The sequence below is a fragment of the Psammomys obesus genome, unplaced genomic scaffold, assembly GCF_907164565.1.
Source record: "Psammomys obesus unplaced genomic scaffold, mPsaObe1.curated_primary_1811, whole genome shotgun sequence".
NCBI classification, from domain to species: Eukaryota; Metazoa; Chordata; class Mammalia; order Rodentia; family Muridae; genus Psammomys; species Psammomys obesus.
In genome coordinates this window covers 2,034,751-2,051,499 of record NW_026596073.1, presented here as the reverse complement: position 1 = coordinate 2,051,499, position 16,749 = coordinate 2,034,751, and positions in this window count along the sequence as shown.

The following is a 16,749-nucleotide window of genomic DNA, read 5'->3' as shown; positions in this document are numbered from 1 at the left end:
TGGAAGTGTAGCCAGCTACCCATGAGCAATAAAGTCATGGGTCTCAGAGGAGAACAAGAACTGCCATTTTCCTAAACCAATGTAATTCTTATCTTTATACCCACAGATAAATGTAGCTCTTTTAGCCTCATCAAAGACGCTTCTATCTAAAGCAGACAGAGACCATTATAAAAAGCCACAACTGGTCAGAACTGTTTGTGGGGTGCCAAGCTCTAATTGATATATTTATATCAATAATACCCAAAGCTTAGAGAACATCAAGGTAGAGGGGACAGAAAGACTAAGAGTTAGAGGACCATGACTTCTTCTGCAAGATTGTGTCTCCTAGAAATGACAAAGAAACTGCACCCATGATACTTCAGCAACACGGCTGCTTAAACAGGATCAGAATGGTGGTAACACAAATAGACACACTTGAAGTGGAAGTTTCCGGTATCTTTGGAAACTCAGTTGTGTCATGTGACTATGTGTTTTTTTTGTTTTGTTTTGTTTTGTTTTTTGTCATTTGTTTGTTTGGGTCCCAGATGTGGCTTGCAGGAATGTTTTTTCCCTGCAAAAGAGCCTCCTGGAAAACAGCCCTCATAAGAGGGCAAGTGATGTTGGTCAGCTGAAAGCTACCTCGTGTGAGTGGTGTGGTTTTGTGAGCTGCAAAAAAATAGGTTAAAACCTTGTGTGGACTCTGAGATGGGTTAAATAGAATCCCATAGAGAGTGAGAGAATGCTTTGTGCATCTCTATGCTTCTGCATTGCTATGGTTTATGTCCTTTACTGATCTTCATAGAGAGAAATGATCCAGAGAACTTCTCAGGCTGCTTTGGGGCAGTTTTGCCCCTTTGGAGGATTCATGCCATTTGGGCAGAGTCTAGCCTCTTCTCTGCTGCTGCTGACAAGTGTTGCAGCTGCTACTTTGCTATTTGAGGAGACTGCTGGTCTCCTGACAACTGAGTTTGGTAAGCCCTAAAGGACCCTTATCATCAGGGAGTAGATAAAAGAGGTCTACAGCCCCTTTCCCTACTAATCTCCTAGCTAAGGTGGGGTGGGAGGTGGAAGAAAGGCAAGGTGTGTAAGAAGTTTATGATTCTGGAAAAAAAATTCTTAGGACCTCATTCATGCTGGGTAACCACTTTGCCATTGAGCTAAACTCCCAGCCTTAAAAAATGCACACATGTGTGTGTGTGTGCATAAGTGTATATATTTGTGTGTGGGCATATACATGTGTGTGAGCATAGTAAGCTTAATGACTCTAAAGGTTATAAAATGTGCAGCCAACACATCATTGCTAAGGCTTTGACTATTTCCTTAGATCAGATCCCCCAGAAAATACAGGGTGAGGTAAGGACTCTGGTAAAACTTTCTGTTAGGAAATTCAATCCCGAGAAATGAAACAGGGACAGAAAATCAAATGATATTTCCTGGGATAGCCTTCCTACCTCCTTGTATCAAATATGACTGATTGCTCAACCTAGGAGGACCACCTTTCAAGAGGCTGTATTAAACTACTTAGGGACGAGATAAAATTGTTCCACCTTGGGAAGAAGAATTTAACCTTGAACTTCCATGTCCCATTGCTCAAAGGATTCCTCTAAAATTGCTTCCTTCCATGAGCTATAAGTATGCTTGTCTGTATTCTGATCGCTGGAGGTGGCCTGCGATCTGCCTCAGTGCCAACAGGGAAGTCAAAGACACAGAAGATGAAGGGTGACTATTAATGTGAAGTCTAGGTGACTGGAGGAGCGTTCTGAAGCTTGTACAGAATTTGTCATGGAATTGGACCAAGATGAAAGTTGTTGAAAGTAACTGTAATGGGATGAGAGAGGTTTCTGACACAGTCACCTCTACTCCTTCATTTTCGTCATCCTTTTTTTTTTTTTTTTGAGACAAAGTTTCTCTCTGTAGCCTTGGCTATCCTGGACTCACTTTGTAGACCAGGCTGGCCTCAAAGCCACAGAGATCTGCCTGCCTCTGCCTCTGCCACCCCGCATGTGCTGAAATTGCAGGCATGTGCCACCGCACCTGGATTTTGTCATTCCCTTAATTTTCTTCTACAAAGTAGAGGCACAATAGTTACCTAAGATACTTTAAAATATAAAATAGGACTCATCCACATTGTTATGTTTCCTTTTCTGTTTTCATAATTATTGTAACCCATGAAAGTCAGGGCTTTTTTGGTTTAAGATATTGGAAAAATGTTAACTTTCACTAATGGCTCAGCAATTACATTAGGAGTCTTGTCATTCTGACCCAGTCTCCATGAAGGCCATAGAATCTTTTATCTCATCCTTTCTCTCCTAGGCTATCATATTCCCTCAGGTTTTGAGTACATTTTGCTTGAAAGAAATACCTAATGCTTTTCTCTCCTCCTACAATCATCTTTCTTTAGCCTGAATAATACCCCTGAAACATTTAAGCATATATTTATTTATATTATTCTTCAAAATATCAATTGCTTTTGAGTCTACTAAATTAAATTAATCTTCCTTCTGAAGGATTTACAAGTTTTCAGAAATTAACAAAAAAGCTGACTTTTCTGTTCCTTCTGTTTTAGAAATATCCATATAATTAATTGCAGCTACCAAATTGGATTTCCAGTTTTCTTGGACACTTGTTATACTTTTTAAAGCCTATTTCTCACCCTTATTCTTCCTCAGTCTCAAGTGCCTTTCCTTAAATCATTTAAGTACCACCTTAAAAACCATTCCGTTTGTTTTTCAAAGCACATCTTTGAAAATAATTCTTTCAGGATGCCTGAGAATCTTGGTCAAATCTGGTTTCATTATGACTAGTGTTGAATCTGTAGTCTTGATATTCCTTGCCTCCTGCATGGGCTAGTATTTATTCTTGTTGTTAGTAGGTCTCCTTAAAAATGTGGAAGGCTATCTCTTTAAACAGAACCGCAGGAATATTTCAAGTAGCTCTTTAGTATAGGACCTAGGTTTAAGGCTAGAATAAATTAATCTGGTAGGCTTAGCTGATGGGAACCAAAGGAAATTATACTACAAAGATATTCATGTTTTATGCACCTAGATTGATCATTTTGGATCATAGATGTCTACAAAAAGGTCTTTTCCTTCTGTGATAAAAGAAAGCTGTATTGCATGATGGAGCCAGACACTGACTGTGTTTTTGAAAGACAATGTCCAGTGTTTGCTAGTTCAAATGTAGACCATCTAGTAAAACTGGGATGGGGATAGAAGAATATAAGGCTTTTTTTCCTACACAATATGACTATTGAATTTCTATGTCACAGTGTGCAATTATAAGCTGAAAATAAATTCAATACACTTACAAAATGCAGTAAATAACAGCCCAAATAATTAATCTGAACACAGTCATCTGACTTATATTTGTTGGAGTCACATGAAATTCAGCTTTATTGACATCATTTCAAACACTCAGATGCCTTTTGCTTTATTTGGGTGGAGTTATTTTTACTAATCACACAACTGGGGAGAAATGAGTCTTACTGCATGTAAGCTAACATTTTGTACTAGTGAGAACATATTTTGGTAGGGAAGATGAGGGCTAAAAATAGCAACTTGGAAAAACCATTTTTATCAGGCTGATTTGACTGAGAAAGGTCCTAGAACTCTTGTCTTAAATGTGAGGTCTGTTTTTTCCTTTAGTCATCTTAATCAAAGAAAAAAGTTACTTTCTGATGATGATATTAGATATTCAGTAGTTTATGGTTTCAAGGCAAATAAATTTTTGTCTATGGAGAAGAGTTTCTTCAAAGGAGAAAACTGGCTAATTTTGGCTCATTTCCCTAGAGTCACAGTTTCCTATCTGATGGGAATTTGAGGAGCTTGACTGTATGTACTTGAGAAAAGTCAGTGGGAAGAAGAGATGTGGTGGAATAGAGAGCGACCTTTTGATCTAGCTGACAGCCAGAGTCCAAGGTTTTAAAATTAGGATTGTAGGGCGCTGGGGGTGGTGCAGTTTCTTGAGTCAAATGAGTTCTGTGGACACAGGACCTGTCTGTCCTGAATCTGTAGCCACCATCACTTCCTTACAGAAGGGATGCATCAGCTGGCTGGCTGAGCTCCTTGCTGCTAGATGCAGCCTGGTCTCAGTTCTGTGTACAACCAGGCAGAAATCATTTTTTTTTTTTCACTCACCAATGTGGTATCTAGCAAAAAAAAAAAAAAAAAGATAAAACTTAAAAAAAATGCAACAAATGAATGGATTGTCTAAAGTAGCAAATACAAAATCTCCTATGCTTATATGCTTCTGTTGGTTTGCTTTAGATCGTAAAAAAAAGTCTGATGCTCTAATGGTGAACATTCTTATCGGTTAGTAGTCCTCCTCTATGTCATCACTGCATTGTAATGATTTGTTGACATGCACTTTCATCCTTAGCCAGCAAGTTCCATATTTATTTACAGGCTTTTAATCCATGTATGCATATATACATTTGCGGGTCAATTTGTGAGTGTAGATGTGCATGCAAGTGTGTGCGTCTGCATGTGGAGGTCAGGGTTCAATGTCAGATGAATTCTTCAGTGGCTGCCCAGCCTCCTTTTTGAAACAGTGTCTCTTGCACAACCTGAAGTTCACCAATTCAGTAAGACTGCCTTCTCAGGCACCTCAGGGATTCTCTTGCTTTGTGTCCACACCTCTGCGGTTACTTCCCATTGTCAGCTTTTGTCTGGGTGCCGGAGACTGAGCTGAGATACCCATGCTTGCATAGCCAGCACTTTGAGCCATGTCCCCAATGACTATATTTTCTCTACATGGTAGGTAGTATAGCTTGGATCTGCCACATTTTTCAAGGACTCATGTGATAAAGCAGCGGTTCTCAACACGTGGGTCGCAAACATTGGGGGTCAAATGACCCTTTCACAGGGGTCACATATCAGATATCCTGCATATCAGATATTTACATTATGATTCAGGACAGAAGCAAAATTACAGTTATGAAGAAGCAATGAAAATACTCTTTTGGCTGGGGTCCACTACAGGAGGAGCTGTCTTAAAGAGTCTCAGCATGAGGAAGGTTGGGAACCACTGTGCTAAAGGCTTGCATCTCAGCATAGCTTTGTTGAGAGGTGATGGAACTTCTAAGTGATGAGATCTTACAGAAGTTAGGTGAATGGGCATACCATTGACGTGATATTGGGAGTCTGTCGCACTTTGCATTACAGCGGCTTTGAGAGCAGTGACATTGCCTGAACATATACTCTCCATGTTATTTGTCTCTTGCCACAGACTGGAAGACAAAAAAGCCAAGTGACCATGGGATGAAAGCTCTGAAGCTATGAACCAAATTGAAACTTTCCTTTTTAAGCTGATCGTCTTAGGTGTCTGTTACAATAATGGAAACCAACAATGCAGCAGGTGTTTGCTAAATTTTGCATTTAAAGATGCTATTTGTTATTACAGAATTGCGTTTACTCAGTTCAGAATACAAAAATCAACTCAAGAAATACTGATCCTTATTGTGTATTTATAAGTCCATACGATCTAGATTTTACAGACTTGTTTCACTGATTGTCTTTAGAAGCTTAAGGAGTTTATTTGATTTTTTTTCTTTAAAAACAATCTCTCCTAAAGTAATACTTGCAAATTTTTATCTTACAATTAAACTTTTCATATGTTTACTCATTTGTTTTTTTCTGGAGGAGCAGAGTTAGCAAGTAGCAATACAGGAAGGATTTAAATCTTAGTGTCTATCATTCTTGAGTACAAGTTTCCAGTGTTTCTTAAACTTGAAAAATGTACAGATTCCTTGGATATGCATATATATATATGCATATATATATATCCACATATACATGTACACACTTACACATACACACATATAACATACAACCTAGGGATCTTCTTTCCTTTGGAAAAAATCTCTTTAGTTTGAGAAAGACTGACAGAAGAAAGTAAGGTTTTATTCTATGGAAATTGTTTTCAATATGAATTATTGCTACAAGAGAACTGTAGATTTATAAAGGATTCCATCAACATAAATTACCAACTTTAAAAAAATTATATATTTTCAAGAATTTGTATACCTGGGCTTTTAGGTAGAACCAGGGCCAACGGACTCTTTGGAGGCAAGACCAGGGGAATGGTTTGTGCTCCATTCTTATAGTCTGGACAAGGAACATATTTCATAAGAGAAACCTGCTGCCAGAGCTGTGACCTTGTTCCCTTCAGAATCAGAAGTGCTGGGTGCAGAGAGTTTGGTTGTGATTCCCTCCTCATCTCATTCTTGGAGTCAGCATAATTTCTCTGGAAAGATGAGATAAAAGTGGACATAGAGGCCTGGCTCGTTGCTTCAGTTCAGCTCAGAGCTGAACAGACAGTGGGCTGTGCTGAAACTAAATTTCCATCCAGGCTTTCCCCATGTCCTATTCTACTTCCTTCAAATCCTTTGTAAATGTAAAGCAATATAAACATCTTCCATAAGATCATCTGTAAGAAAATATCTGTCTCAGGAACCCATACAAGACAAACAGTGAAGTCAAGGAAACAATTCAAATACAAAAGAATGATTTCTAGGTGTAGTTAGTGTAAGACAGGACACATGAGCCTGCTTCTCAGTCATCACGCATCTTGTAAGCTCCTTCTTCACATATACAGCAAAGGAAATTCTTGACTCTAACACATGGAGTATAGACGTCCAATATCGGTGACAACCTCCTCATTTGGAGACACAGCTTTGCAGAGGTTTCTTGTTACTCCCTGGATGGGTGGATCTCTCCAACAAGGTGGATGTAATCAATTTAGGAAAAACCAGGCAAACCCATAGAACTAGCTCAAATAATCTTGTTTGGTTTTCTGAATCAGCCAAATAAATAGAACAGTGATCACAACCCTTCACTATGAGTCATGCAGGTGATCTCAAATTATAATGTAACAGTTAAGCTAACAGCATTTAGCTGATGCTATGAGCATGACAATACAACATAAACCGGCATCAGGACCATCTTTCTGGGTTTATATGTGACCAGTGGCTAATCCTTTAATTCTTTAGCAGTCTTAAGTGGGAACAATTTGTATTGAGTTCCAGTAGCTGGAAGTATGCCTGAGTTACTGAGTAGGAACGCAAGAGTGACACCTGTTTAGAATGTGAATTTAGTTTCAGAACACTGGTTTTTTTTTAAACATAAAACAAAAAGAATGCAACATTGCAACATCACAATATGCCTTGTATAAACATAAAGGCTCCAATCCTTTCAGACCATTTCATTTGAATCTTTTTTTTTTTTTTTTTTGGAGGGCAGGGGTGTGTGTGTTTGATTTTTAACAACAGCAACAACAAACTTTTAACAATAATTGCTGAATCTTTTCTTTTCTTTTGAATTATTCAGGTAAGTCAAACATATTTGAGGTAACACTTAGACTGAAATACCTGTGCATGTATACCTTCTGAGCTCAGTTCTAAGATAACATTCTAGCATATGAGCCGAAGAAGAAATAAATGAGTTGTACCCCCAGCAACAAAGCAATTCTCAGAGTTCCATGTTCCCTTTGCCTGGTCATACATTGGGCTGATCAGTGGAACACAAGGTGACACAAAAAGCTTTTATCTTGCCGTGCTTTGAGAAAAAGAAGATGCGATTCAGTGTCAAAAAGGAAGTTAGCTATGAGACACAATGCAAGGTGCAGTGCATTGCTAATTATTATTACTGAGTGGAAGAGAGCAGCTCTCTCTGCTGGTTTTAAAGTGTGGCAGCCAAGAAAAACTCCAGATGTAGATTCAAAAGATAATTTCTTTGCATAGTCTTTGATGACTGTGTTTATGAAAGTAAATGTCAAGGTAAGCTTGGCAAGGAACAAAAGAGATGAGTCACATTCCTCCAGCCTCATTCTCCAGATGCTGTCTTTTACCTTTCTGAGTGTGCACAAGTGTGGTGCTGGGTTTCTGCTGGGAAGCAGTATGCAAACACTCAAGGAACAGCAGGGCAGTCATTTTTCACATAAGCTTTGTTTTCATTTCTGCGACTTGGAAAGACCAAGTTTCCAAACGCAGAAATCCATGTAATTGCTCTGCAACTTGAGTCCTTGCTTGCACTTTGGACTTTATATAGCAACTAGGTTTAAAAAAAAAATGCATTCAGAAGAAAGAGTGTATGAGCTTTGAATTAAAGCCCTCCTTCCATGTCTTGCTTTTATATCAGACAAACCAAGTTTGTTTAGAGAAGAGAAAGGTGTAAAGAACACTTGACAGTACCTTGGCTGGGTTTTGTTTTATGCTTTTTTATTTTCTGTAACTGCATTTATGCCTTCAAAGTACTATGCCATAACCCACAAAGCCAAGTGCTCTGACACGAATTGTGCCTTGTAATTTAAGAATAACTGTGTTAACTAATTTGCCCATTAATTAATTAGATTATTTGTTATCTTGCTATTCAATTTTAAATTTTTTCGCTATATTTTAGATTCTTTTCCTCTGTGGGCTGAATATTTTTTCGCAGATTTTTCACTCATATTAAAGGCTTTTTTTGTTTCTTTTGTTATGCAGAAATTTTAAATTGGATACAATTTCATTTATCACAGCAATAGAAAGGTAGCTAAGACACAGATGGATCATGAAAATACCTCTTGTACATATTATATACATAAATACATTATTTCACTTATGAAGAATGCTGTGTTGTTTGCAGGAACCTGGCAAAGATCATGTTATAAAGTCAAACATTGCATGCCTTCTCTCAAGGATGGAAGCTAAAGGCAAGGAAGACGTGAAAGTAAAAAAGTGCATTATGATGGATGTGTTGGGGAAAGGAGGCTAGAAAGGCAGCAGAGGGGGTGAAGTGACCATCTAACACACACACATGTATATAATTGCCGCAGTGAAACCCCCTCCTTTGTCCAGCTAGGAAGTGTTGAAATGTTGAGCGTTACGCCAGGAAGAGACCATTTTAAAGGCGACTCATTGTTCCTAATGAAGACGGGATGCTGCTTCCTCAGCATCAGTATCTTGAATCACTGTTTCATGTTTTTAATTTTGTCTTCATTTCCAAACTTACCCAATCATTTGCTATATGTGGCCTCACTTCCTCACTGTCATTATTTCCTGGTGTCTGAATTCTGCCTTATCGCTTTCTGGAAAAATTGACGGTCACCAGTGACGTTTTAGGAAGAGTATGTAAGGACATTTTTAAGGCTGATTCATTGTTTTGACCTCCCATAGCACGTGCCTTGTTGATCATCTACACTGAAACTCTTCCTTGTTCTCTAAGTTCCATGAGGCCATGAAACTGATTCTCAAATACAGCATGTTTTCTTAGCTTAGGTTAGTGCTGAGAACCCTGAAGTTATTCTTGATACATCCCTGCCTTTTTATTCCTATATTTCCTTTGTAGTATTCTGCCTGTATGGTTTTAAATCGCGTGAGTCCTGAGGCATAATTGTTCTTAACTGAGTTTTTTTTTTTTTCCCCTCATTCCAATCATCACAAAACTACTGTGGTGCTTTTTTGTTTGTTTGTTTTGTTTTTGTTCATAATCCACTTTTTCTGAGTAAGTCACTCTATCATGTTCTGTCCTCGGGAGTGGCTGGATTCAAGCTAGTGGGAAGTACATCTGTTCTGGTATTACATTTTTTTTTCTGAATAGTAAAAAAAAAAAAAATCACTTCCTGTGACAATGTAAAAAAAAACAAAAAACAAAAACGTGTCATGAATAGATCTTAACATTGCTCAAACCCTAATCAGAGTAGCTTCTTACAGAAGATGGGAACTAACAGAGACCCACAATTCGCAGAGCGAGAGATTTTGCAGTAGTCAGTCCTAAATGGGATGTCTTCACCACAGCCCTCTCCTCAAGGCTTAGGGATCTAAGTGGAAGAAAAGGCAGAAAGATTGTAAGAGCCACAAATGATAGATAACTCCAAAGAAACAGTGTCTTCTAGGGTCAACAGGACTGGTGCACAGAGGTACTAACAGACACTTATGGCACTGTGCCCACAACCTGCACAGGCTTAAGCCAGATGGGATCCTAGCACAGAGGGAAAGGGTTCACACCCCTATCCGAGAAGCTCTTTGCAGTTGATACCTACTGGGAAAGTGAAAGGTGGTTATCTCTAGGGGAGTGTTGCCGTGTATATCAACCACACTCCAGCACAGGTTCCATGCCTAGGAGTAGTGGAACTCAGTGGGTTTTGCATTTTGTTTTTGTTGTTATTATCTTTGCATTTTTTTTTGTCTTAGTGGTTTGTTGTTTGTCTTGATTATTGGTTTTGCTGAGACAAGAGAGATAGCGGTAGAGATAGATAGACAGAGATAGATAAAGAAGATTAAGTTGGATAGTAAGGTAGGTGTGGAGGATCTGAGGAGAGTCGGGAGAGAGGAAATAGGATAAAAATATATCATATAAAATTTTTATTTTTACTTTTTAAGCACACATGTTAACAATATCTGATTTTATTTATTTTATTTTTAATAATAAAATATAATGAGATAAAACAAACAGTAATATATCAGAATTATAGCAGCCTGGGTTGTTTGGAGATTCCCATGCGATCCCTTTGGCCAACAACTCAATTAGATGTACCCACTCCAGGTATTGGAAGTTTCATTTGTTGACAAGAGGTGTCCATTTGGGGTTCTGTCTTCCCCTTGGTGATTTCATTTAGATTGCCTTTATAAAGCAGTATGGAAACCTTTATATATATATATATATAAATGGGCCTTAACTTTAGTTGTCTTTCTGCACATTCCCTCTCTTGTTCCCTCTCCCTTTTTTGTCCCCATTATATCCTCCTGTTCCAGCTTCCTTCTCTGCCTGCATCCATAACTATACATTCTATATCCTTTTCCTAGAGTGATCTTTATGTCCTCAGTAGTCCCTTACACTACCTGATCTCTGTGGTTCTACAGATTGCATCTTGGTTATTATTGACTTACATAGCTAATATTCACATATAAACAAATACATAGGATATTCATCTTTCTGGGTCTGGAATATCATTCAGGATATTTTTTTTCGAGTTTTATTGATTTACTAGCAAAGTCTACAATTTTACTTTCTTAAAAAAATGGCTGGTTTGGATTGCCTAAAAACTTAGAGAATGGTGCAGAAAGCTGAAAAATATAAGCCAAATATATAACAAACTAACAATGAAAAAGTCATTGCTCCTCCATCAAAATCAGCAAAAGCAAAATCAAGACAAGCACCAAAGGTTGGGGCAAACATGGTATTGGTGAAAGGCAGGATGCAAGGAAGCTGGCCTGTGCCTTGAAAATACATTGAAAAGAATGAGAAAATAACTGTCAGCACCTGCGGGGCTGATGATTGGGTAAAAGGCAGACACATGGTGAGCATAAGTATATGTAGGCAAAACATGCATACATTAAAATACATTTTTTTTTAAATAAAGAAAAAATGGCTGAGTTGTATTGCATAATGTAAACATACCACATTGTCTGTATGTAGTCTTTTGTTGGGGGCCATCTAGGTTGTTTCTAACTTCTGGCTATTATGAATAGAGCAGCAATGAACAAATCTGAGAAAGTGTCTTTGTGGTGGGATGAAACATCCTTTGATTATGTGCCCAAGAGTAGTGTAGCTGGATACTGAGGTCAATCAATTTCCATCTCCCCGAGAAACTATCACATCAATTTCCATAGTGGTTGTACACGTTTTTACTTCCACCAGAAATGAATGAGTGTTCCCTTTACTCTACATTCTCACTAGCATGACTTAAATTTTAAATAAAAACTAAAAACATGCTCAGGTAGGCCCATTTGGTCTCAAGCTCTTTGGAGTGCCCAGGACAGAGTTCAGAAATGGGCACTCAACAGTAACATGACGAGTTGGACATTGGAGTGTAAGCAAAGCAGACACATGTTGAAGCATATTAGAGATTCTCACCCAGAAAACGAAGACCAAAGGAGTTGATGGTAGATGCTATGCTGGTGATGGCTAGTCAGTAAGGTCAGTAGAGGATGACCCAATGTTTGTTCGATACACCCCTAAAGATGATGTAGGGATGACCTGGCGTGTGGTCACTCGGATTTTATAGTTTTTGTTTTGGTTCTTGTGAGCAAAGCTGGAAAGTTGGGGAAGTGGCTCAGCGTATAGGTATACTTGTTGCTCATGCAGAGGATCCAACTTCGATAACTCAGCACTCACATGGTGACCCACAACCATGAATAACTCCAGTTCCAGGGGATCTGACACTGTCTTCTGAACCGTGCAGTCACCAAGCATGCATGTGCTGTGCATACATATAGACACAGGCAAAACAGTTAGGCTGACTAGGTTTAGGAAGACTGAAAAGTGAGGTTAACGTCTCCTAAGCTGCTTTGTATTACTCCTTTATATGAATTTGCTGTTTTAACTATTCTCAGTCAGTCGCTTGTTTTACAGTGTGTTCCCACCTCTGCAACACAGCTTATCTGTCAAGCTATTATACTATCTTTCTACCCAGATTACATGATTGATATCTTTCCTTCCATATCTGTTTCACATAAAAGCTATTACCAATTAGTTCTTGATTAAAAGACTCAGAAGCAAGTACCAGCTAACTTAGCTATCTATCATCCACATATGTTCCCAAAGCATTCAAGATGTCCTAACATTTGGAGAGGATCATAGAATTCAGTTTTGGCCAGGAAACACATGCAGGCACTAAGCAAATCCTGAAAGAAGAAAGAAGCACAAATATCATGCAATACTATGTCACTGTCACTACTGCTACAATGACCTTGACCTCGGACTATACCTTGTCCTTGTATCCCCCTCGAAACACCATAGAGCATCCAGTTAGACATTCACCACCTGCCCGTGAAGCACATGCTTCCATTTGTGGCCAGAAGATCTGTTACTATATTGTATGAAGAACATTGGCTGTAACTGAGTTCTCAAGTTGGAATGGAGGCTTTCCCAAGGAGGGGAGTAGACTATTGCTTAGAAAAGGATCAGCAGATGCTAGGTGGATTCAACATGACAAATTTCTACTAGCTATTTCTTTGTTAAGTCATTACTCTATATACTCAAACTCTCAATGACTTCTCTGCTCCTTAAGGTTTTATTCTTCACTAACAATTTGGCATGTTGCCACAAACATTTAATATTGTTTCTCAATATTACTTATGTTCAAGAATATGAAAAGACCTTGTGGGTAGAAACTTTAACTTTATATTCCTGCCCTCAGAAAAGGACTTTCCACATTGTCTGTACTAAATATATTTTAAAATTTTATATTGATCATATGCTTCCTTTTACAGGGTTGGTATCCTGTGAGAATTCATGGTGGGTTTTATTTATTTTCACGATGAATGAACCAAAAGAGGGAAAGTGGCATTTATCACACATAGGAACAAGGGAGAGAATATTCTCTTTTATAGCAAGAATGAAAATAGAAACATCTGGGGTCTACTTGGCTTTATTATGAGCCATGCATAACACTGGGTAACTTAGACACATTATGACAGTCACTCCTCAGAACAAACAATTAAGCTGCATCCTATTGTTTTGGTCCTTTTGTAGAAACAGATATCATCGGGTTCTAGAGAGATGGTTCAAAAGTTGAACACTTGCTGCTCTTCCAGAGGACTCAAGTTCAATTCCTGTCATCCATATGGATGGCACACAATGCCTTGTAACTCGACAGGGTGTCTGGCAGCCTCTTCTAGCCTCTGAGGGTAACTTCACACTTGTGGTAGACACATGGAAATATACACGTGAATAAAGATAGCTTTTTCAAATGGAATGGATATTATTGGTAAGAAAACCTTAGTAACTTTCTCAAAGTTTCATAAAGAACTGAAATCCAAGGCCTCTTCAGTATTTTTATATTGCTCAAGGACGCTGTCCTTTCCTTGATGACTAACTCCCTCAGTTTTTTAGAGTCACTTAGGAGACTGCTTGAAATGCAAACTGTGGAGGTGACGCCAAGAAATCTGTATTTCTGCAAAGCCTCCAGCTGATTCCAGAATGCATCCGTGTCCGAGAACTACAAACTGACATTGCATCTCTAAGAAAGCATTCCCACATGGCTCCACACATTCATGAGGTTTGCTGAGACCCTACTGTCTGATTATTGTGTTCTTTTCTTTATCATTATTTACTTATTTGTATTTTACCATATTTTTTTTTGTAATTCTGCTCTTTAAAACATCATTTATTTATTTGTATATGTGTGGACATTTTGCCTCAATGTCTGCACCACACGTGTCCCCGGTGTCCTCTGATGCCAGAAGAAGGTGTCAGATCCTCTTGGACTGGATTTTCTGACAGTTGTGAGCTGCCGCGTGGATTCTGGGAATCAGACTCTATGTTTTCAATCCTTGTACTAATAAATTCCTAGTTTCCATTGATTTTCCTGCCCTAGATTCTGTCAAATATTTTAAGTATGTTTAGGCTTTACATTTGCTCTTTTCTCTACCAGGAACATACTCTCTCCAACAGCAGTAAACAAGGCTATAGGTCACTGTTCAGATTACCCCCTATGAAAGAGGCTTTACTTGTCCATCCTGTTGAAAATGATTATGTTCACCCTACTCCAACCCTTCTAGATATGTCATCATTCTCTGTAATTTCTGTTTCTTTTTGTCCTGTGATGGATTTTCAAGGCATTTGATATGTTTCAGTTATTTATGTTTATTTCTTACATCTTTTTCTCTCCTTCCATTCCACTGGAAGGTAAGATCTACCATGGGAAAGATTTCTTAGATTGTATTATACTATTCACAGAAGCTAGAATTTTGCTTGGCACATAATAGTATTATAGAATTATTGCTGGGGAGATTAATGTTATCATTTACAAATAATCATACATTTTCTTAGTTTTGTAAACGAGATTTTGCTAACTTAGACTATTTTTTCTTTATTGAATATAAATATTTTTCACAGAATATATGAAATATATGATCACTGTTTCCCTTCTTCCACCCTTCTGAGATTTCTCCCACCTTCCCTTCCATGTAGTCTAAAATGTGGTGGCCATTCAGAATAAAATCAATAGGAAGAATTTAAATTTTGTTCTATTTTGTAGCTATCCAAAAGTCCTTTGTAGAGCTTAAAATGAAATGCTACTGGCTAATATAACTTCTTATGATTAACGACTTTCTAGGTTAGTAAAAGCAAAATGCCACTGAATTGATGTTTTACTGAACACCAATTACTGCTTAGCTATAGATGTTTCTAGAACTATTCCTTGTGAGTAATTGCTCCTTTTTGTTTATGTAACAAAGGCCATTTGGTAGCAAGTTTCAAAAGGATGACTTTAGCTGCCAGGACAGTATTTTTAATAGAACTTGTTTAGAAACAGAATTGACTAAAACCTCTTGCCAAATTATATAGTTGACCCAAAACAGATCAGAACCCTGGTGTCAAGCTTAGCACTCAGGATTTAATCTACTTTCCAAACAATAATTAATGCTGAAAAATATCTGAGAATTTAAATCTAATCCTAATTTTACAGATGAGGAGCCAAAAGGGGAAGAAGTTAAATGGCTTATTTAAAACACATCATGAACTAACAGCAAGCTGGGGCTCCATATAAGGTTCTTGGCTCATGTTTGGTATTTATTCCCGTCTTGATCTACTGCTAATACAGTCACTAGTGTCTGGGAAGCTGATAATTGATAACTGGCTTTCTCCAGTGCTATTGTGATGACTGGAAGTGCCTGTTAAAATCTGGTTTCTGTGCTGAGACATGGTTCATGTTGATTAAAAAAAGAAAAAAGAAAAGGATCTCTAACTATATTTGTGTCCTTATTTTGCCTTCTCTCAACCCTTCGGATAGAAGAGTTAAGCTAATAGGACTCAATGAAAAAACACACAGCTCCACATATCCTTATGTTATAGAGCACATTACTGTTTATAAATAAACTTAGGATTGTGTTTTCTTTCTCAGAGGTAATAGAGCGATCATATAATCCTTTTGTAGACCATCACAACTCAATTATAGAGACATAGAGGGAAGTGTAATAAAAACACATCATTTCATTATAGGGAACAGAATACCCACGGAATCCCTGCTTTGGGTATGGGCTCCTTTATTTTAGAAAGGCTTCACAGTACAGTCATACTTGTAAAAACACCAATTTGTTGGAAAGATTATTTTGTCTCTGTATTTTTGTGTGTGTGTGTGGTTTGCACCTCAAATGATAGTCATGGTGAAACTTCTTTAGTAAAGTTGCTGTAAGAATTAGATGAAATGGTCGAGGTTGAGCATTCAGCATAAGTGCTTGGCATAGGACGAGTAGAGCGTAATTATTAGTGTTCTCAGCCCTCTCATTCTGTTCCTGTTTGATGTTAAGTGATGATAGCTATTAAGTGAAAATGGGAACAGTACCCTCAGTGCGTATATGGAGACAGTGTGTGATCATTTTTTTTCTTCCTTGTGTTTCGCACCCTGGCTATGGACACTTTTTGCTAACCAGATGCAGGATGCGACTGTGAACTACTTTTGTAGCCAAATGATTGCAGTACTCAGAGCCAACAGACAGTTCAAGCCATAAGCAACAAAAGCCAAGGAAACAGAATCTTTCTCTTTTAGAATAAAAAAGAAATGGCAAGAGCACAATAACTGGCTACAGCCGACCAGTGAATCAGTTGTCTCCAGAGAGTGCCAGCCAGAATGAGGGCAGAAATGCCAACTTACTATCCATCTGCTGTGTTACCAACACTGAGGCGTCTTTTGGGTGAGTGGATATACAGACTGGTGGATGATGAGCAGATTGTTCCTATCCTAAGCCTCTGGATATAAAGAGTAGGACCAACGCGTAGATGGCCTTACCTAGCAAATCATCAACTACTTGGGAAAGGGAGTGGACTCTTTCTCCATGGATTCCATCTGCTG